We start from the raw sequence: 12,894 nt of genomic DNA on the forward strand, positions 1-12,894 counted from the left end.
TTATATATATATAAGTAAACGTTTACAATGCGCACACTTTGTGATTCAGATAAAAGTCTGGATTTTGGGGAATTTTTTTCTTTTCAAAACATAATTATTCCCCTCTGGGAAAAACAATTGCATGAGAAATATAAAAGCTAAATAATCACTTGTAACTAGCAAGAAAACCGTCTCTGACTGACAGTGATTTCAGATTTTTTTTTTTTTACTGTGGCTTGTTGCTGCTTTTTAGGGCATTAAAAATGGAAAAAAAATAGGAAAGCTACATCATACCACTGATCAATCAAACTGAGTCTGGCACTGTTGTTGCTAACTTCTCTATCTCTCTCTTTGCCTATCAGTTTAATCTTTGCAGTATTTCCAAACTCTCATCCTCTTCTCTGCTGCAGTTGTACAACAAATTACTGACTGGAGTACTTGCTAATGTCTTAGGGCTTTCTTGTTTTATCCCTATTGCTGAGATCTGACATACTCTTACTATCCTACAATCACCCTTAAATGGCTGCTGCATTCCCTGCCTCAGCTATTATAGTGGCCATGGCTGTCCTTCTTCTTTGACTGTGATGTATCTTGTGATGTCATAGGCGCAAGGCATTATGGGGAAGCCTATGTAGTTGCTCCTTAGGTCATGTCAGCCCTCTGTGACTGAGGAAATTTCTTTCAATGTGTAAAAAGGTGGCAGGCATTTTTTTTTTGGGGGGTGGAGTTTGAAAATTGTTTGATTTCACCAGGACATACAAATTTCATAAAATTTGACTCAATTTTCATTTTCATAGTATTGATTTGATCATCTCTAGTCCCATTTTTGGGTTTTGAAACATTGCTGTACATTGCAACACATCAGACTTGCGCCTACCATAGAAACCTTCAAAAAGAACCTGAAGACTCATCTCTTCCGACAAGCCTACAGCCTGCAGTGATCCTCAACCTACTGAACAGCCGCACAGCCAGCTGTCCCCTCTCCTAGTGTATCCTCACCCACCCCCTGCAGACTGTGAGCCCTCGCGGGCAGGGTCCTCCCTCCTTATGTACTCGTGTGCCTTGTTATCTGCTCATGTTTAATGTATTTGTCTATATTTGCCCCGTATTCACATGTAAAGCGCCATGGAATAAATGGCGCTATAAAAATGTATAATAATAATAATAATAATAAATTAGATGAATGAGGTGTCAACATGGCTTTCTGGACCATATAGAAATGTAGCCAAGTGGTCTCATGCTCAGGAGAGAAGATGTTCATAGTAAGAACATGGTCAAAGTTTCAAAGACGAGTACAACCCCTGACATTTCCTTTCGGTAGATCTCTACCTGCTGGTCATCCTCCACATCACAAGACACTATACTAGTAAGCAACCTCATACAATTTCCTACAAACTTGATGGTTTCACAAGTTGTGGTCATGGACCATGAAACCTTCAGGAACTCGTCAAGGTCTACTGATATCCAATTCTAATTGAAGATCAAAGATCTAAGATGAAAAAGCAATTAAAGATGTAGGAATTCATGGTGAGACATTCACAGGTGGAGGAGACTAAATATTGCCTATATGTAGAGTAATGAAACTTCATGAATTGTTATAGTTTTGATTTTATTATGGATTATTAGTATTTATTTTTATTATAGCATCATTTAGTAGTATGGTCACAACTACTGCTGAATAAGACCAGAACTATCCAGTGTTTCAAAGTAACAGGATGGCATACTGCCCTTTTAGAAGTAGCCGTGGAAAAAACTCCCTGTTAATACATTAATTAGCCTCTTCTATTGCAACACCTTGCTCATTTCCCCTGCACCTCCATTGGCTTTCAGATGGTTCAAACCCAGTGGGAAGTTGCTGTTTGGTCATATCTGGCCATAAATCCCACCATGCCAGTCCGCATCTGGACCTTGTATGCACTGGCGGACACAGACAGAAAAGAGTCCCTGTGCAAGAACAGTATTTGGGCCCTTTTTAGTCCAATAGCTCATCGTAATGTCTCTGTGGCACAATTGGTTAGCGCGTTCGGCTGTTGGTGGTTCGAGTCCACCCAGGGACGTTGCACCCTTTTAGGCTGAACTGGATGGACAAATGTCTTTTTTCGGCCTTACTAACTACGTTACTATGTTACTATGTAATGCACAACTCCACCTGCTTTGGAGGTGGTAGTGGCCCCCTAACTTCATGGGACTCTGTGCGGCTGCACAGGTTGCACAATTTGTATGTTTGTTCCTGGCTGTGGCACACGAGGATTCTGGTTAACGTCTTCACTCTGGAGGATCTGATGTGGCTGGGAGGTCCATGAGCTTTCTGGACTATCGGGCTTGTCACGAGTGTGAAATTTAAAATTACGTGATTGGGTCGGGATAAAAATGCCGAAGAGTTATCAAATCCGTGCAATCGGTCTGAGTTGTCTGAATTAATTTCTACTTGAATTTAGCAAAAATATGCATTCGGCAAAATGGGATTATCTCATCTCATCTCTTCCGACAAGCCTACAGCCTGCAGTGATCCTCAACCTACTGAACAGCCGCACATCCAGCTCTTCCCTCTCCTAATGTATCCTCACCCACCCCCTGCAGACTGTGAGCCCTCGCGGGCAGGGTCCTCCCTCCTTATGTACTCGTGTGCCTTGTTATCTGCTCATGTTTAATGTATTTGTCTATATTTGCCCCGTATTCACATGTAAAGCGCCATGGAATAAATGGCGCTATAAAAATGTATAATAATAATAATAATAATAATAATTTTCTAATTCGCTTTGGCTTGGATTCAGCAAAATGGCGATCACTAGCTGTAAAGTTTCTGAAAAGAATTTTAAAAAATCCTTATACTCACCTATCTGGCCCCTCTATGTGACCCATCCGGTCTTCATTACATCTTCCCCGGGCCTCTCAGGTTGGGCCTGGACTTTTGACTTTGAGGGCCTAGAAGGGTTCTGTGCAAGTGTGTAAAAGGTCGTTGGGCCATGATGTCACGGAGCATAATGTGACCTTTCATGCTGTTGCGCAGAACCTAGGATTTGATTACTAGTGGGAGTGATCTGAAGGTGGTGGGTTGAGTACCGTACAGGTGACGTGAGGAAACAAGGGGCTGGAGGGGTGAGCGTAATGAGTAATGAGTGTAAGGATTTTTTTTTATTTTTTACAAATCATGTTTATTATACCCTGGGATCTTGAGAGACTCCACACCATAATAATGAACAATAAATTCACTGAAAATATTTTCTCTGTGAATCGAATTTCCCAGAAAAAAAATATGGGAGCCGGCAATTTGGAATTTTTCCTTAACCATTCATCTAAAGTCCTTTGTTGTGGGACCACAATTTTAAAGCGTAGAGAAATTGTTTTCGGACTCCATGTTGCTAACCCAAGTAGCTGTGCCGATGTTTATAGAGATTTTCAATTCTGAATTGACGGTCTATGGATGTGATCAGTGGGGTCCCAATCTCTGGGACACTTACTAAATTCTCTGCAGTACCCAGCGTATTTTCATCCATATCAGTGCATCTGTATGTGGTACTACTGCTCGGTAATGATATTGCTTCACTACATTCTGCAGCTACTGGACCATAACGTTCCAGCAAGCATTTAAGTAATTTCATTTTTCTGTTTATAATTTTCCCAGTGTGCGTCATTTTGGGCAAACTCACCAAATTGTGCAGACTCTCATATGTGGGTGTACTCTTATACGTGGGTGGACTCTTATATGTGGGTGAACTCTCATATATGGGTGGACCCTCATATGTAGGTGGACTCTCATATAAGGGTGGACTCTCATATGTAGGTGGACTCTCATATGTAGGTGGACTCTCGTATGTAGGTGTACTTTTATACGTGGGTGGACTCTTATATGTGGGCGGACTCTCATATGTGGGTGGACTCTCATACATGGGTGGACTCTTATACGTGGGTGGACTCTCATATGTGGGTGGACTCTCATATGTAGGTGTACTCTTATACGTGGGTGGACTCTCATATGTGGGCAGACTTTCATATGTGGGTGGACTCTCATATGTACAGTAGGTGTACTTTTATACATCGGTGGACTCTCATATGAGGGTGGACTCATATGTAGGTGTACTCTTATACGTGGGTGGACTCTCATATGTGGGCAGACTCTCATATGTGGGTGGACTCTCATATGTACAGTAGGTGTACTTTTATACGTGGGTGGACTCTCATATGTGGGCGGACTCTCATATGTGGGTGGACTCTCATATGTGGGTGGACTCTTATACGTGGGTGGACTCTCATATGTGGGTGGACTCTCATACATGGGTAGACTCTTATACGTGGGTGGACTCTCATACGTGGGCAGACTCTCATATGTGGGTGGACTCTCATAGGTAGATGGACTCTCATATGTGGGTGAACTCTCATATACGGGTGGAACCTCATATGTGGGTGGACTCTCATATGAGGGTGGACTCTCATATGTGGGTGGACTTTCATATGTAGGTGTACTTTTATACGTGGGTGGACTCTCATATGTGGGTGGACTCTCATATGTAGGTGTACTCTTATACGTGGGTGGACTCTCATATGTGGGCAGACTTTCATATGTGGGTGGACTCTCATATGTACAGTAGGTGTACTTTTATACATGGGTGGACTCTCATATGAGGGTGGACTCTCATATGTAGGTGTACTCTTATACGTGGGTGGACTCTCATATGTGGGCAGACTCTCATATGTGGGTGGACTCTCATATGTGGGTGGACTCTCATATGTAGGTGTACTCTTATACGTGGGTGGACTCTCATATGTGGGCAGACTTTCATATGTGGGTGGACTCTCATATGTACAGTAGGTGTACTTTTATACATGGGTGGACTCTCATATGAGGGTGGACTCTCATATGTAGGTGTACTCTTATACGTTGGTGGACTCTCATATGTGGGCAGACTCTCATATGTGGGTGGACTCTCATATGTGGGTGGACTCTCATATGTAGGTGTACTCTTATACGTGGGTGGACTCTCATATGTGGGCAGACTTTCATATGTGGGTGGACTCTCATATGTACAGTAGGTGTACTTTTATACATGGGTGGACTCTCATATGAGGGTGGACTCTCATATGTAGGTGTACTCTTATACGTGGGTGGACTCTCATATGTGGGCAGACTCTCATATGTGGGTGGACTCTCATATGTACAGTAGGTGTACTTTTATACGTGGGTGGACTCTCATATGTGGGCGGACTCTCATATGTGGGTGGACTCTCATATGTGGGTGGACTCTTATACGTGGGTGGACTCTCATATGTGGGTGGACTCTCATACATGGGTAGACTCTTATACGTGGGTGGACTCTCATACGTGGGCAGACTCTCATATGTGGGTGGACTCTCATAGGTAGATGGACTCTCATATGTGGGTGAACTCTCATATACGGGTGGAACCTCATATGTAGGTGGACTCTCATATGAGGGTGGACTCTCATATGTGGGTGGACTCTCATATGAGGGTGGACTCTCATATGTGGGTGGACTTTCATATGTAGGTGTACTTTTATACGTGGGTGGACTCTCATATGTGGGCGGACTCTCATACGTGGGTGGACTCTCATACGTGGGTTGACTCTTTTACGTGGGTGGACTCTCATAGGTAGGTGGACTCTCATATGTGGGTGGACTCTCCCAATTGGATAGACCACACTTAAAGATGATATTTTACCAGTTTTATCTGTTAAACTTGACACATGATGGAATAGTGTCTGTAGAGGTGAATAAAGTGCTTTTTTATTTTTATTTCTAATCTCTATTGTTAAAATATTAGCTTTTAAAATTTTGATTTTAATTTATGCTAAGATTAAAGGGCCACTGGTAGAGATTTGTCTCTGGGGAGGTTACTTTTTCATCTGTGTGATGTTGCCCAATCCCAAGCAGGAGGCATCATGCAGGGGAAAAAAAGAAGAAGCCAGAGAAGCTCAGAACAAGCTTTCCCTGTGTCAGACATGCACATGCACAGCCCTGCTCTCCTACATGATCTGAATGTTGGCAGCTACTGGGTGGAGAAGAGCAGAGCTGTGTGTCATTACAAACACCTCTTGCAGGTTTAAGTTGATGGCAGTCAGTGTAGGGTGATGGTGAGTAGAGCTGAGCTATGTGTCATTATAAACACCTTTTGCAGCTTTTCATAGAGCACTGTCAGCTCTGCTCTACTCCCTTTACCTCCACACTGACTGCTATGGGATGAAAGCTATGAAAGGTGTTAGTAACAACACATAGCTATGTCTTCCTTTACATAGTCGATGCTATGAGTCAGATCATGATGGAGAACAAGGCTGTGTGTCATTACATTAAACAGAGAAAGCCTGTCCTCTGGGGACATTTTCTTTTTTCCTTGCCTTATGCTTCCATATGATTGGTCTTGTCAAGCAGGAAAAAAGTAAGCAGCTTCAGAGATGAAGCTCTGTTATTCCCCTTTGGACTTAGCATGAAATTGAATCTACATAGTAACATAGTAACATAGTTAGTAAGGCCGAAAAAAGACATTTGTCCATCCAGTTCAGCCTATATTCCATCATAATAAATCCCCAGATCTACGTCCTTCTACAGAACCTAATAATTGTATGATACAATATTGTTCTGCTCCAGGAAGACATCCAGGCCTCTCTTGAACCCCTCGACTGAGTTCGCCATCACCACCTCCTCAGGCAAGCAATTCCAGATTCTCACTGCCCTAACAGTAAAGAATCCTCTTCTATGTTGGTGGAAAAACCTTCTCTCCTCCAGACGCAAAGAATGCCCCCTTGTGCCCGTCACCTTCCTTGGTATAAACAGATCCTCAGCGAGATATTTGTATTGTCCCCTTATATACTTATACATGGTTATTAGATCGCCCCTCAGTCGTCTTTTTTCTAGACTAAATAATCCTAATTTCGCTAATCTATCTGGGTATTGTAGTTCTCCCATCCCCTTTATTAATTTTGTTGCCCTCCTTTGTACTCTCTCTAGTTCCATTATATCCTTCCTGAGCACCGGTGCCCAAAACTGGACACAGTACTCCATGTGCGGTCTAACTAGGGATTTGTACAGAGGCAGTATAATGCTCTCATCATGTGTATCCAGACCTCTTTTAATGCACCCCATGATCCTGTTTGCCTTGGCAGCTGCTGCCTGGCACTGGCTGCTCCAGGTAAGTTTATCATTAACTAGGATCCCCAAGTCCTTCTCCCTGTCAGATTTACCCAGTGGTTTCCCGTTCAGTGTGTAATGGTGATATTGATTCCCTCTTCCCATGTGTATAACCTTACATTTATCATTGTTAAACCTCATCTGCCACCTTTCAGCCCAAGTTTCCAACTTATTCAGATCCATCTGTAGCAGAATACTATCTTCTCTTGTATTAACTGCTTTACATAGTTTTGTATCATCTGCAAATATCGATATTTTACTGTGTAAACCTTCTACCAGATCATTAATGAATATGTTGAAGAGAACAGGTCCCAATACTGACCCCTGCGGTACCCCACTGGTCACAGCGACCCAGTTAGAGACTATACCATTTATAACCACCCTCTGCTTTCTATCACTAAGCCAGTTACTAACCCATTTACACACATTTTCCCCCAGACCAAGCATTCTCATTTTGTGTACCAACCTCTTGTGCGGCACGGTATCAAACGCTTTGGAAAAATCGAGATATACCACGTCCAATGACTCACCGTGGTCCAGTCTATAGCTTACCTCTTCATAAAAACTGATTAGATTGGTTTGACAGGAGCGATTTCTCATAAACCCATGCTGATATGGAGTTAAACAGTTATTCTCATTGAGATAATCCAGAATAACATCCCTCAGAAACCCTTCAAATATTTTACCAACAATAGAGGTTAGACTTACTGGCCTATAATTTCCAGGTTCACTTTTAGAGCCCTTTTTGAATATTGGCACCACATTTGCTATGCGCCAGTCCTGCGGAACAGACCCTGTCGCTATAGAGTCACTAAAAATAAGAAATAATGGTTTATCTATTACATTACTTAGTTCTCTTAGTACTCGTGGGTGTATGCCATCCGGACCCGGAGATTTATCTATTTTAATCTTATTTAGCCGGTTTCGCACCTCTTCTTGGGTTAGATTGGTGACTCTTAATATAGGGTTTTCATTGTTTCTTGGGATTTCACCTAGCATTTCATTTTCCACCGTGAATACCGTGGAGAAGAAGGTGTTTAATATGTTAGCTTTTTCCTCGTCATCTACAACCATTCTTTCCTCACTATTTTTTAAGGGGCCTACATTTTCAGTTTTTATTCTTTTACTATTGATATAGTTGAAGAACAGTTTGGGATTAGTTTTACTCTCCTTAGCAATGTGCTTCTCTGTTTCCTTTTTGGCAGCTTTAATTAGTTTTTTAGATAAAGTATTTTTCTCCCTATAGTTTTTTAGAGCTTCAATGGTGCCATCCTGCTTTAGTAGTGCAAATGCTTTCTTTTTACTGTTAATTGCCTGTCTTACTTCTTTGTTTAGCCACATTGGGTTTTTCCTATTTCTAGTCCTTTTATTCCCACAAGGTATAAACCGCTTACACTGCCTATTTAGGATGTTCTTAAACATTTCCCATTTATTATCTGTATTCTCATTTCTGAGGATATTGTCCCAGTCTACCAGATTAAGGGCATCTCTAAGCTGTTCAAACTTTGCCTTCCTAAAGTTCAATGTTTTTGTGACTCCCTGACAAGTCCCCCTAGTGAAAGACAGGTGAAACTGCACAATATTGTGGTCGCTATTTCCTAAATGCCCAACCACCTGCAGATTTGTTATTCTGTCAGGTCTATTAGATAGTATTAGGTCTAAAAGTGCTGCTCCTCTGGTTGGATTCTGCACCAATTGTGAAAGATAATTTTTCTTGGTTATTAGCAGAAACCTGTTGCCTTTATGGGTTTCACAGGTTTCTGTTTCCCAGTTAATATCCGGGTAGTTAAAGTCCCCCATAACCAGGACCTCATTATGGGTTGCAGCTTCATCTATCTGCTTTAGAAGTAGACTTTCCATGGTTTCTGTTATATTTGGGGGTTTGTAACAGACCCCAATGAGAATTTTGTTACCATTTTTCCCTCCATGAATTTCAACCCATATGGACTCGACATCCTCATTCCCTTCGCTAATATCCTCCCTTAAAGTGGACTTTAGACAAGACTTTACATAGAGACAAACCCCTCCTCCTCTCCGATTTTTACGATCCTTTCTAAACAGACTGTAACCCTGTAAGTTAACTGCCCAGTCATAGCTTTCATCTAACCATGTCTCGGTTATTCCCACTATGTCAAAGTTACCTGTAGATATTTCTGCTTCTAGTTCTTCCATCTTGTTTGTCAGGCTTCTGGCGTTTGCGAGCATGCAGTTTAGAGGATTTTGTTTTGTTCCAATCTCCTCACTGTGGATTGTTTTAGAAATGTTCTTACCTCCCTTCTGAGTATGTTTTCCTGGGTCGTCTTTGTTCGAGTCTAATGTTTTTCTTCCCGTCCCCTCTTCTTCTAGTTTAACGCCCTCCTGATGAGTGTAGCGAGTCTTCTGGCGAATGTGTGTTTCCCAGGTTTGTTGAGGTGTAGTCCGTCTCTGGCGAGGAGTCCATCGTACAAGTAATTCACACCGTGGTCCAGGAATCCGAATCCTTGTTGTCTGCACCATCGTCTTAGCCAGTTGTTTGCATCAAGGATCCTGTTCCATCTCCTGGTGCCATGCCCATCTACTGGAAGGATAGAAGAAAAAACTACCTGTGCATCCAGTTCCTTTACTTTCTTCCCCAACTCTTCAAAGTCCTTGCAGATTGTCGGTAGGTCCTTCCTTGCCGTGTCATTGGTGCCAACATGTATCAGAAGAAATGGGTGGACGTCCTTGGAGCTGAAGAGCTTTGGTATCCTATCGGTCACATCCTTGATCATCGCACCTGGAAGGCAGCATACTTCTCTTGCAGTTATGTCCGGTCTGCAGATGGCTGCTTCTGTGCCTCTCAGTAGTGAGTCTCCCACCACCACCACTCTTCGTTGCTTCTTGGCTAAGAATCTAAGATGTACAAACTAGAGATGAAAAATTCAAAAATAAAACCAACTTTTTATTCAGCTCTGCAACCACTATACCATGATACGGCCAGTTTCACATTCTAAAACAGACGATAATTGCTCTTTAAGTGGGCTGACTATTCAAAGTAGGTGGACTCTCTAAAGAGGGCAGTACTCTCCTAAATGGGTAGGTTTCTTCACTGTGTGCAGAATTATTAGGCAAATTGTATTTTAGAGGATTATTTTTATTATTGATCAACAACTGTGTTCTCAATCAACCCAAAAGACTCATAAATATCAAAGCTTAATTTTGGAAGTTGAAGTGTTTTTTTATTTTTAGATTTGGCTATCTTACGAGGATATCTGTTTTTGCAGGTAACTATTACTCACTCCATCCTCAACCTGAAAAGGTCCCACAAGTTCATCTTTGATGATACTAGCCCATACCAGTACCGCACCTCCACCTTGCTGGCGTCTGAGTCAGAGTGGAGCTCTCTGCCCTTTACTGATCCAGTCTCTGGCCCATCCATCTGGCCCAAGAGTCACTCTCATTTCATCAGTCCATAAAACCTTTGAAAAGTCAGACTTAAGATATTTCTGGCCCAGTCTTAACATTTTATCTTATGTTTCTTGTTCAAAGGTGGTCGTTTTCCAGCCTTCCTTACCTTGGCCATGTCCCTGAGTATCGCACAGCTTGTGCTTTTTGTTACTCCAGTAACGTTGCAGCTCTGAAATATGGCAAAACTGGTGGCAAATGGCATCTTGGCAGCTTCACGCTTGATTTTCCTCAATTCATGGGCAGTTATTTTGCACCTTTTTTGCCCAACACGCTTCTTGCGTCCCTGTTGGCTATTTGCCATGAAACGCTTGATTGTTCGGTGATCACGCTTCAAAAGTTTGGCAATTTGAAGACTGCTGCATCTCTCTGCAAGATGTCTCACAATTTTGGACTTTTCAGAGCAAGTCAAATCTCTCTTCTGACCCATTTTGCCAAAGGAAAGGAAGTTACATAATAATTAAGCACACCTGATATAGGGTTTTGATGTCATTAGACAACACCCCTCCTCATTACAGAGATGCACATCACCTGATTTACGTAATTGGTAGTTGGTTCTCAAGCCTGAACAGCTTAGAGTAGGTAAACATGTATAAAGAGTATCATGTGATCAAAATACAACTTGCCTAATAATTCTGCATACAGTGTTGAAGTAAGCAGAGTCTACAAAATGGTAATTTGTTTAGTTAAAAGAATTTTCAAGTGATAGCCCATATTTAGGAGAGTCTACAAGAGTCTGCCATCCTAGGAGGGTCCTCCAGATAAGGAGAGCCTACTTGCTCAAGAGATTCCACGCACTATGAAGAGCCCAACCACTTAGGTTGGACTCTTCATAGTGAGTCAAATCTCTTAAGTGGAATCTCCCGTAGTGGGTGTAATCTCTATTCTAAGTGGTTGGTGCTATGGACCTGGTGGTTAGGAGCACCCGGAACGACCTGATGGTTAAACTCACAAAGGACAAGCTCTGGGAAGTGGGAGCTCTGCTGACCGCAACCCCTAATCCTATCACACAACTAGAAATAGCCGTGGAGCGTATCTAACTCTGCCTAGATGCCTCTTCACAGCCTAAGAGCTAACTAGCCCTAGAGATAGAAAATAAAGCCTACCTTGCCTCAGAGAAATTCCCCAAAGGAAAAGGCAGCCCCCACATATATTGACTGTGAGTTAAGATGAAAGTCACAAACACAGAAATGAAACAGGTTTCAGCAAAGGGAGGCCAGACTTACTAAACAGACTGAGGATAGGAAAGGTATCTTTGCGGTCAGCACAAAAAACTACAAAAAGACCACGCAGAGTGTGCAAAAAGACCTCCGCACCGACTCACGGTGCGGAGGTGCCACTCTGCATCCCAGACCCTCCAGCTAGCAAGGCAAAATCATGATAGCAAGCTGGACAAGGAAACAATGATCAAATAAATAACTAGCAGGGACTTAGCTTCTGCTGGAGTAGACAGGTCACCAGAAAGATCCAAGAGCGAACTGAACCAGAACAAGAACATTGACAGCTGGCATGGAGTAATGATCTGAGTGGAGTTAAATAGAACAGCCAGCCAAAGAATAAACTATGTCACCTGTGGAAGGAACCTCAGAAGCAGCAGCTCCACTCACAGCCACCAGAGGGAGTCCACGGACAGAACTCGCCGAAGTACCATTCATGACCACAGGAGGGAGTTCGATAACAGAATTCACAACAGGTTGGACTGCTCATAGTGGGTCGAATTTAGTGATGATTGAGTGTGCCTGTTACTCGAGTTTTCCGAGCATACTCGGGTGTTCTCCGAGTATCTTGGGCGTGCTCGGAGATTATGTTGGAGTCTCCGCAGCTGCATCATTTGCGGCTGCTAGACAGCCTGAATACATGTGGGGATTCCCTAACAAATAGGCAACCCCAACATGTATTCAGGCTGTATAGCAGCCGCATATCATATAGCTGCGGTGACTAAAACATAATCTCCGAGCACGCCAAAACACTCGAAGAACATGCTCAGAAAACTCGAGTAACGCGCACACTCGCTCATCACTAGTCGAATCTCTTAAATAAGTTCGCTATTCCTATTGGTAGGACCCTTCTGTGTAGACTCTTAGACTCTCCAAAGGATAGACTATCCCTTGAAATGTATATTAACTGATCCTGAAAAATACCTTTAGGAAAAAGTTGCCTATCCTAAATGCAATAACAAGCATCACAGAGGCACGCTTCTCCACCAAACACCAACACGTTTTGATATGTAAATTTCTTACGCGCTCCCACTCAAAGCTCTTTCGAAAGGCAAGTAGCTCGTTTTTCCATCTCCTGATATCTTTGCTAATGAGCGAACAGGAAGCGTCGTCCTCCCTCCTTCCCCCCCCCCCC

At 42.7% G+C, this 12,894-nt stretch overlaps 1 pseudogene; it reads right to left on the reverse strand.

Moving 5' to 3' along the window:
• Positions 1–1,236: 1,236 nt before the first annotated feature.
• Positions 1,237–10,660, reverse strand: LOC138637936 (adhesive plaque matrix protein-like; annotated as a pseudogene).
• Between the last annotated feature and the right edge of the window lie 2,234 nt (positions 10,661–12,894).

This window comes from Ranitomeya imitator, chromosome 5, assembly GCF_032444005.1.
Source record: "Ranitomeya imitator isolate aRanImi1 chromosome 5, aRanImi1.pri, whole genome shotgun sequence".
In the NCBI taxonomy this organism is placed as follows: Eukaryota; Metazoa; Chordata; class Amphibia; order Anura; family Dendrobatidae; genus Ranitomeya; species Ranitomeya imitator.